The sequence below is a fragment of the Dendrobium catenatum genome, unplaced genomic scaffold, assembly GCF_001605985.2.
Source record: "Dendrobium catenatum unplaced genomic scaffold, ASM160598v2 fragScaff_scaffold_946, whole genome shotgun sequence".
Lineage (NCBI taxonomy): Eukaryota > Viridiplantae > Streptophyta > Magnoliopsida > Asparagales > Orchidaceae > Dendrobium > Dendrobium catenatum.
The window spans coordinates 404,806-412,674 of record NW_021319408.1 but is presented as its reverse complement, the minus strand read 5'-3'; the positions used below and the strand labels follow the sequence as shown (position 1 = coordinate 412,674).

The window sequence follows — 7,869 nt, the reverse complement described above, 5'->3', positions numbered from 1 at the left end:
TGGTTGGATATCTATTGATTAAGTACTGATCTTCTGAGCTTCATCTGCAATGTATTTCCTCAAAGAAGAGATGTGAAATACTTTATGTACTCCACTCATATGAGATGGCAAAATCAATCTGCAGGCCACACTTCCAACTCTTTCTACTATTTCAAAAGGACCTACATATATTGGACTCAGTTTTTCCACTTTGCCAAATCTCTTTACACCTTTCATAGGACTAATCTTGAGGAATACAAACTCTCTAACATTAAACTCAATTGATCTATGTTTAGCATCATAGTACTTCTTCTATCTATGAGAACATACCTAGAGAACATCGTGAACTCAGCCTCATACTGTGTAATGGTTCTATCGCCCTGTACCAATCTATTAAATTTGTCTTGCATTTGTCTTCTAGCAGACATTGGTACATATCAGTCTCTAAATACCTTGACAACCTCCTCCCAGGTCACTTGGCTATTAGGTCTTCCTCCAAAAGTCTCTTGTAATTGACTTCTTCACCATTTTTCTGCTTCTCCATTGAAGGTATAGGCAGCTAAGGTAACCCTTCTATCTTGAGGGCATAGTATTCCTTCCAATATCTTCTCTATTCTTATTAACCGGTCTCCCGCCTCTGTGGGTCCACCTCCTATGAATGATGGAGGCTTCATGTCTTGGAATAATTTTAAATTTTTGTCCATCATAGTGCTTCCACTACCTCCAGCCTGAGTCTGAGTACTCTTTATCATTTGGGTCCTGGATCCCATCATCTGCATGAAAGAGTCCATAGTAGCATTAATGCTACTACTTTGAGGCTCCGCTACTGCTGACAGATCTCTCCTAACCTCTTCAGTATCAGTTTCAGGTTCGACAGCCCTGAGACATAATACAACAAAATAATTTAAGCAATCTATAGCACATGCATCCTAAACCAACTCTAACATATAGGATCATCCTATTGGCTCTTTCATATTAATCAATATTCTTAAATCATTTGCTCTGATACCACTCTTTATCACGACCCGACCCGATTAGCTCGCAAGTGCGAGGCGGGAACGGAGATCGGACAGTAGGAATTAAAAACTTTCACATTTCAATATACAAAACATCTTCAAATCATAAGAAAGAGCCACTAAAATAAAACCAATAAAAAATTTTTCTTTCTTTCTATTCATTCAATAATACAACTTCATAATAAATCAAAACATAAAGTTTCCAAAATATGAATAATGTCCAAAAATATTTCCTTACATATCATCTCTAATCCTTCTATTTCAAAACATCAAAAACAAAAAAAGATAAAATTTGCCGCCTATCGTCTCTCTATGTCGGTACGTGAGGGGAGGTCTATCTGTCATTATCCTTTACCAGATCCTCCTGAAAAGTGTCCCACAATATGGGTGAGTCACAACTCAGCAGATGTAAATGACATTCAAATAAATTTAAGTACTAAAGAAGAAACTACAACATGCTTTTATGTCTCAATAATGAATAATCAACGTTTTATAACATTTGTCTAGGGTGAAACAAGCCTTTATATCAACCTTTAAGTTTTTATTCTTTGCATAATCTTTCAATTCTTCCTCTTTAAACATTCATGCCTCAAATAAAAGCCTCATATGCATATAACATAAAGATACAATATTCATAATATCTTAATGTATAAAACCCATCTCGAAAGTATCATTTGTACTGATCAGATACATATAAATTGGTCATTCATTTATCATTTGGTTTAAAAGAATCTCCTTTACCATTTGGCTCAAAAGAGCCCCATTACCATTGCTCAAAAGAGCTCCTTTACCATTGATACTTTCGCGTCAACATGCACAAGCACATAATTCTTACATATTCATAAAAGAGGCTTATATAAACTATTCAAGTGTATGTTTTCATATGGAAGTACATATTTGCTATGCTCAAATCTATATTTGCATGTAAAGAGAAGACATGTGTAGTACATGTAAAGAATGAAGCATGAGATTCATCATTGAGTTTTAATATTGCATAAAAAGGATTTTGCTTTTACATCAAGTGATCATGAGCTTTTATAAAGAAATATGCTAGTCATAAGGATATCATAAAGAGCATAAAAAGGAATGCCATTTCTATGTATTTGAATGTAAAGTGTTTTCTAAATTTAAAAGAATTCCATTTCACCTACCTCACCACAATGTGATCCGTAAAAAATTCTTACGACCCTTTTCTCTTACGTAATCAAAATCTACATGAGACAAACATATAGTGTAAACATTAATTTGTTAACTCTCAAACCTCTAAAAAAGCCCTAAATTAAAAACAAGTAAATATTTCATACATCGTGCTTTAATTTTCTAAATAACCCCTCTCTTAAACCATGTTAATCTCATTTTTATTTTCACTAAAATTAGGATTTCAACATAACTCTAGCTTTTGGAAAGCCTCAATCAATTCTTTGCTCACCTCAAATATACAAACCTCATATTTCCTCTTAAATTCAAGTTAACATACAACAATTTATTGGATTCATCTAATTTAAAATTTAGAAAAACAATAATTTATGTTAAAGCTAAAATCCTTACTTTAAAACCTCCCTAAACTCAAAAGAAATCAACACACAAAGTGTTTTTCATGTTTTTGGAAAACTCTAACTATTGGAGCATGAAAAATGTCTCCTAAAAAGAATCTAGCTTCACAAAAAACTTCCTAACATCATTTAGAAACTTTCCTACAAAGACTTTTTGAAAGAAAATCAAAATCGGATAAAACCCTAAATTTTAAAATCCACATTCTTCATGAAATCAACTCATATTTGGCTTTAAAAACATCCCTACGCTTCCCTATCTTTATCTTAAAGAAAACTTGCATTTTCCCAAAACCCTAGTTTTCTTCTCTTAGTGAAAACTCCATGAAAAGAAGAGGAAACTCTTGCAAGCAACTTACCTTAGCCTTCCTTACAAGTTACCTTCAATTTTCGTCGCAAACCGTTGCCGGAAACCGCCCCTAGGCTCTCCCGTCGCCGCTCCTACCTGACGTCTTCTCCCCCTTTCTCTGCTCAGTTCGGGCCGCAAGGATGAAATGGGGACCAAAATGAAATGGGGACCGAAACATTTCGGTCCCTTAATAAGAGTGGGATCCTGTCATTAAATGCATAATGACCTCAAAGCCCTTACTTAAAAATCATCTCTATTTAAAAGTCATCAAGGGCAAAACCGTCATAAAGAGATTTCAAGAAATTTTAACTCCCAAAATACTTAAAATCCAATATGGGTTCTATACATCGATTCACTCAGAATTTTGTGCAATCAGAATTTTGTGCAATATTTTATAAAATTTATTGCGTCGAATTTCCAATGACTTTGAAAAATTCACTTAAAACTCGTCGCGACGCATTGAAAAGTGTGCGAGGTCTACAATGACATTTTGCGGGTTTTACACCCGACATTTCCCTTTATGATTTGGAGATAAAATCAATACAAAAAATCCGTAAAATTAAAGCTCAAATTGAATCAAAGCAAATCACGAATCAAAACTCAATCAATTAAATGCAAAACAAATACGACGACTTTGAAAAATTCACTTAAAACTCATCACAGCGCATCGAAAAGTGTGCGAGGTCTACAATGACATTTTGCGGGTTTTACACCCGACATTTCCCTTAATGATTTGGAGATAAAATCAATACAAAAAAACCGTAAAATTAAAGCTCAAATTGAATCAAAACTCATCAAACTCAATCAATTAAATACAGAAATGACAAATTTATACTTTCCAACTTCTACCCCACTCATAAATCAATTCCTATATCTCTAGTTACAATCAAATTCTTTCAACAACCGCCCTGATACCAATTTATAACTCTCTATAATTAAATTTGGAAGAATTGTCTATTTATCATTTTAAAAATATATTATAGCTTTTATAAGTCATCAATATAAATAATAACCAACAAAAATAATTAAAATTATATACATTAAAAATTAAATATATTTTAATTTAATCTAGCGACTCACTTTCGAGCCGAGCTATGCTTTAGATTGATCTCATTTAATATACGAGAGCTTGTTTAATATACAAGCTCGAGTATAGGCTCTAGCGTGAACTTGTGACTCGATAAGCTCGACTCGTGAGCTTGTTAATGAGTCAAGCTCGAGTCGGCTTGTGAGCCGGCTAGGCTCACTTACACTTTGTAGAACCCTAGGCGCCTCTAGGAATAATTGCAAAGAAATTACTGCAAAACACCAAATCAAATTATGAAAATAAAACAACCTAATTAATCCTAAATAAACATTCCTAATTCCCTCCCAAATATGAATTCAAATCAACAATATCTCCCTAAATAAAGCTTATTAATTCCCTCCAAAACTTGAATTCAAACCAATCATCTTTCCCTAAATAAACCTTCCTAATTTCCTCCAAATTTTGGTTTTCTATGGTAAGTAATTAAAGGTATAATTAATCTCCTTTTAGCCCCTGTTTCGCCTTCCCCGCTGCCCACACTAGTGGGGCTTACAGGGCTCTTCTGTCCGCCTGCTAGACTGGCCCCCTTTGATGGGGTTGGGTTGATTGGTTGGACCGGCTTCGATCCATCATATTGATATTTGTAAATATATGGGCAACTCTTTATTGTGGGCTATGTGGGTTGTTTGGCTACAAATAGTATTTACGTAAATACAAGTTTAGTAAATATCAAGAGTATTGATATCTGAAAAATGTTTGCCACGTGGATTATTAAATCTTGCTAAATTTTGACACTATTTTGCTATTTCTTTCACGATTTAAAATTTATGAGAGGAAATTCTTAAATCCATTGAATCTTGTGAATTGTGAGATTTAACAATTTGTGGATGAATTAATAATGGGACTAAAATGAGATTTATTGAAATAGTTGGATTTAAAATCTTAAAAAAATGGTGGTATTTAAGTTAAATCTTGCTCAAATCTTGCCTAAAATAGGATATCAAACAACACTAAGAGAATTTTAAGTCTTATATGATCTTATATTTAATTTTATATTTTTTGAACTCATATGTTGTTAATGCTATAAATATAGCTTTGTAAGGAGGGGTTTAGCATCTCACATAAGAAAATAGATAGAAGAGGAAGAGAAGGGGGGTTTAGGCAACTTCTATTTAACAAGAAGAGTCTGACCTGTGTCTTTCCTAAAGGTAGGAAGTAGTTTGCAACAACTTTCTTGATTGTTCCGGTCGTTATCTCCTATAGTAGGAAGTTGTGTTCTCTCATGTTTTAGCTTTAACTACGACAGATGTTTATTGCACTCTACATTATATTCAACATGTGAGTCCATTTTTGTAAATGATAACTATAAATCATCTGAAGAGAAATGTTTGATACATCCCTTTTAAAGCTCAAGTTTTCTTAGGACCGTTTTCTTATTGCTTTCTAAAGCAGCTTTTTAGTACAAAATTTCTTTTTTTTTTACTTAAAAACTACTTTATAAAGCTATACAAAAGTTATCCCAAACGAAACCTCAACAGAGAGATTTAGGCTTCGTTTGGGATTGCTTTTTTACTGCTTCTTAAAGCAATTTTTTAGTGCAAAATTTAAAATTTTTGTACTAAGAGCTGCTTTAAGAAGCAGCAAAAAAGCTGTCATAAACAAAAACTTAATCTCTATGCCGTAATGAACGTAAATAAATCTCACCAACTTACATAAAATCATGTCTTCTATTTATGATCTTTATTAGATTTTTTCTTTCATTTTTGTCTTTTATTTACCCTTTAACACTGCCTAAGCTAACATTTTATCTGCTTGTGTAAAGTGGAAGATACTTCGGGATCATGTTGCAGAAATCAGTGAGGCCTTGAAGGACCATGCTTAACATCAAAATTACGGTCGTTTTCGGATCTAGGGTATGTGAATTTTGCTTCCAATGTTTGCATGCTTGCAGTAGAATATGATGAGGCCTCCTTTAGTCAACCATTACAGATGATGCTGGAATTGTTACTAGTGTTTGATTTTGCTTTTTGTAAATGAAGTTGCATGCACTTCTACTGACTTACTGGAGCTGAAGCTTTTAATCTCTTATTGCTTTATCAATCGGTTACTTGATTAAATTTAGGGGCTTGAAATTAGGCTTTTGGATTTCACTTGAATATTGAGAATCGGATTGGTTAATTAATTTGATTTGAGCTCTAAATATAATGAGCCAGTCTTTTTTTTTAAGGGCATACAAATTAACATTACTGAATATATATCAGCTGTTTGGGCTGGCTTGAGCTAAAGTTGTACCGATTGGAATATCAAGCCTCGAATATCAGCCAGGCTTTGGCACGTTGTTTCAGTGTAAGTTCTGGCTTAGACTTGTTTCAGTGTAAGTTCTGGCTTAGACTTTATTTGGGATAATTTTCTTACTGCTTTTTAAAACAGTTTTTATTACAAAAAATTTTTAAACTTAAAAATTTTTATGTGCAATAAAAAAATCTCAAATGAAGTCTTAGACTTTATTTGGGACGGCTTTTTTACTGCATCTTAAAGCAATTTTTTAGTGCAAAAAATAAAAATTTTGAATTAAAAAGCCGCTTTAAGAAGCAGCAAGAAGACCGTCCCAAATGAAGTCTTAACGTACATGTTTTTGGCATCTGAACAAAATATATAATGATTTGAAGCTCATTGCAGCTGCTTATAAATGTATTGCAGTCATGGTTGAAAGTCCTTTTATATTATATGTTTGGCAAGGGCACTGATCAAAATATGTTTAGATGTAGGTGGTAAGAATGTAAATTGTAGGTGGTAAGAATGTTTAGAGTAGAATATATATATATATATTCTACTCTACCTCCACTTTTGTTGCACTTTTCAGGTTCTTTGTTTATCACCACTCTAAGGATTATCAAAAACTCATTTTGCATTTCTGAGATTTGATAGAATAAGGAAGAATTACTTAAAAAAAGAGTGCTTTCAATGATTCTCCTTAGAGGCTCGCTGAATCCTACTAGAGGTGGTTTATGTGCTATTATGAGTTTGTTTAGGTCTCTACATCGGTTGCTTCTATTATGGAGAGATTATTACGTGCGGAGACCGGACACAGATAACCATTTGGATTTATCTCTGTGAACAGTAAAACACAGTTTGCTGCGCTTTTATTGTTCATAGAGAAAAAAATGAACGATTTTCTGTATCCGATCTCCGCACGTAATAATTCATCCAAATTATGAGCCACTAGCCACTAGGCCATTATCACCTATCATAGTCAATTGAAACGCTCTTCAAAAGTCAGGACAACATGTGAATGCTTAGGGGGACTACCCAACCATCGTAATGAAAATAATACAAGCATAGTATATAAATCAAAATCTCCCACTTCTTGATATCTCAGGCTTCTTTTGAGATGACTTTTTTTATGCTTTCTCAAGTATTTTTTTAGTTTAATTTTCTTTTTAGTGTAAAAAAAATTATTTTGAAAAACAATTTTAAAAAATAGTAAAAAAGTTGTCCCAAACAAAACTTCAGCGATCCCATGAACCCAAAAAAGCAGTATATGCCACTTAACTCAACTAGTGTTAATGTTTAGATCATTTTTAAGGATGAAGAGTGTCAAAATTGAACCATAGAAACCATGATCAATTCTACCAGTTCGAACAAAATCTTGAACTCGAGAGAGACTAATCCAATACGAGTACCTCACTACCTCGGTCTCATTTTCCAAAAGCCAGCATATTCATCCTAAAAAAGTTGCTTTAAAAAGAAGTACGAAAGAATAAACAATACTACATATAATAATTCTCCAGATGATGAATTTTTTTATCAAGTAAAAGTTTCTAAATTAATCAACATATGAAAAATATGAATCATCCATTACAAATCATTTTGATCTTGTCCTACTGAAATTATTTCATTGTAATTTGTAAGAAAAATATGCTTAAATGTATTCAAGTAAAATTGCTT

The 7,869-nt window shown here is 33.0% G+C and overlaps 1 long non-coding RNA gene across 2 annotated transcripts in view; it reads left to right on the top strand.

The window, feature by feature from the left end:
* The window catches only part of LOC110095361, a 20,871-nt gene that overhangs the window by 3,046 nt on the left and 9,956 nt on the right, over positions 1–7,869 (top strand). The window contains exon 3 of one of the 2 annotated variants that reach the window (XR_003701685.1): positions 5,744–6,147. The exons of the other annotated variant lie outside the window; for it this stretch is intronic. This is a non-coding gene — a long non-coding RNA (uncharacterized LOC110095361). Of the gene's footprint in view, positions 1–5,743; positions 6,148–7,869 lie in introns of those variants that run through there. 2 annotated transcript variants of the gene reach the window in all.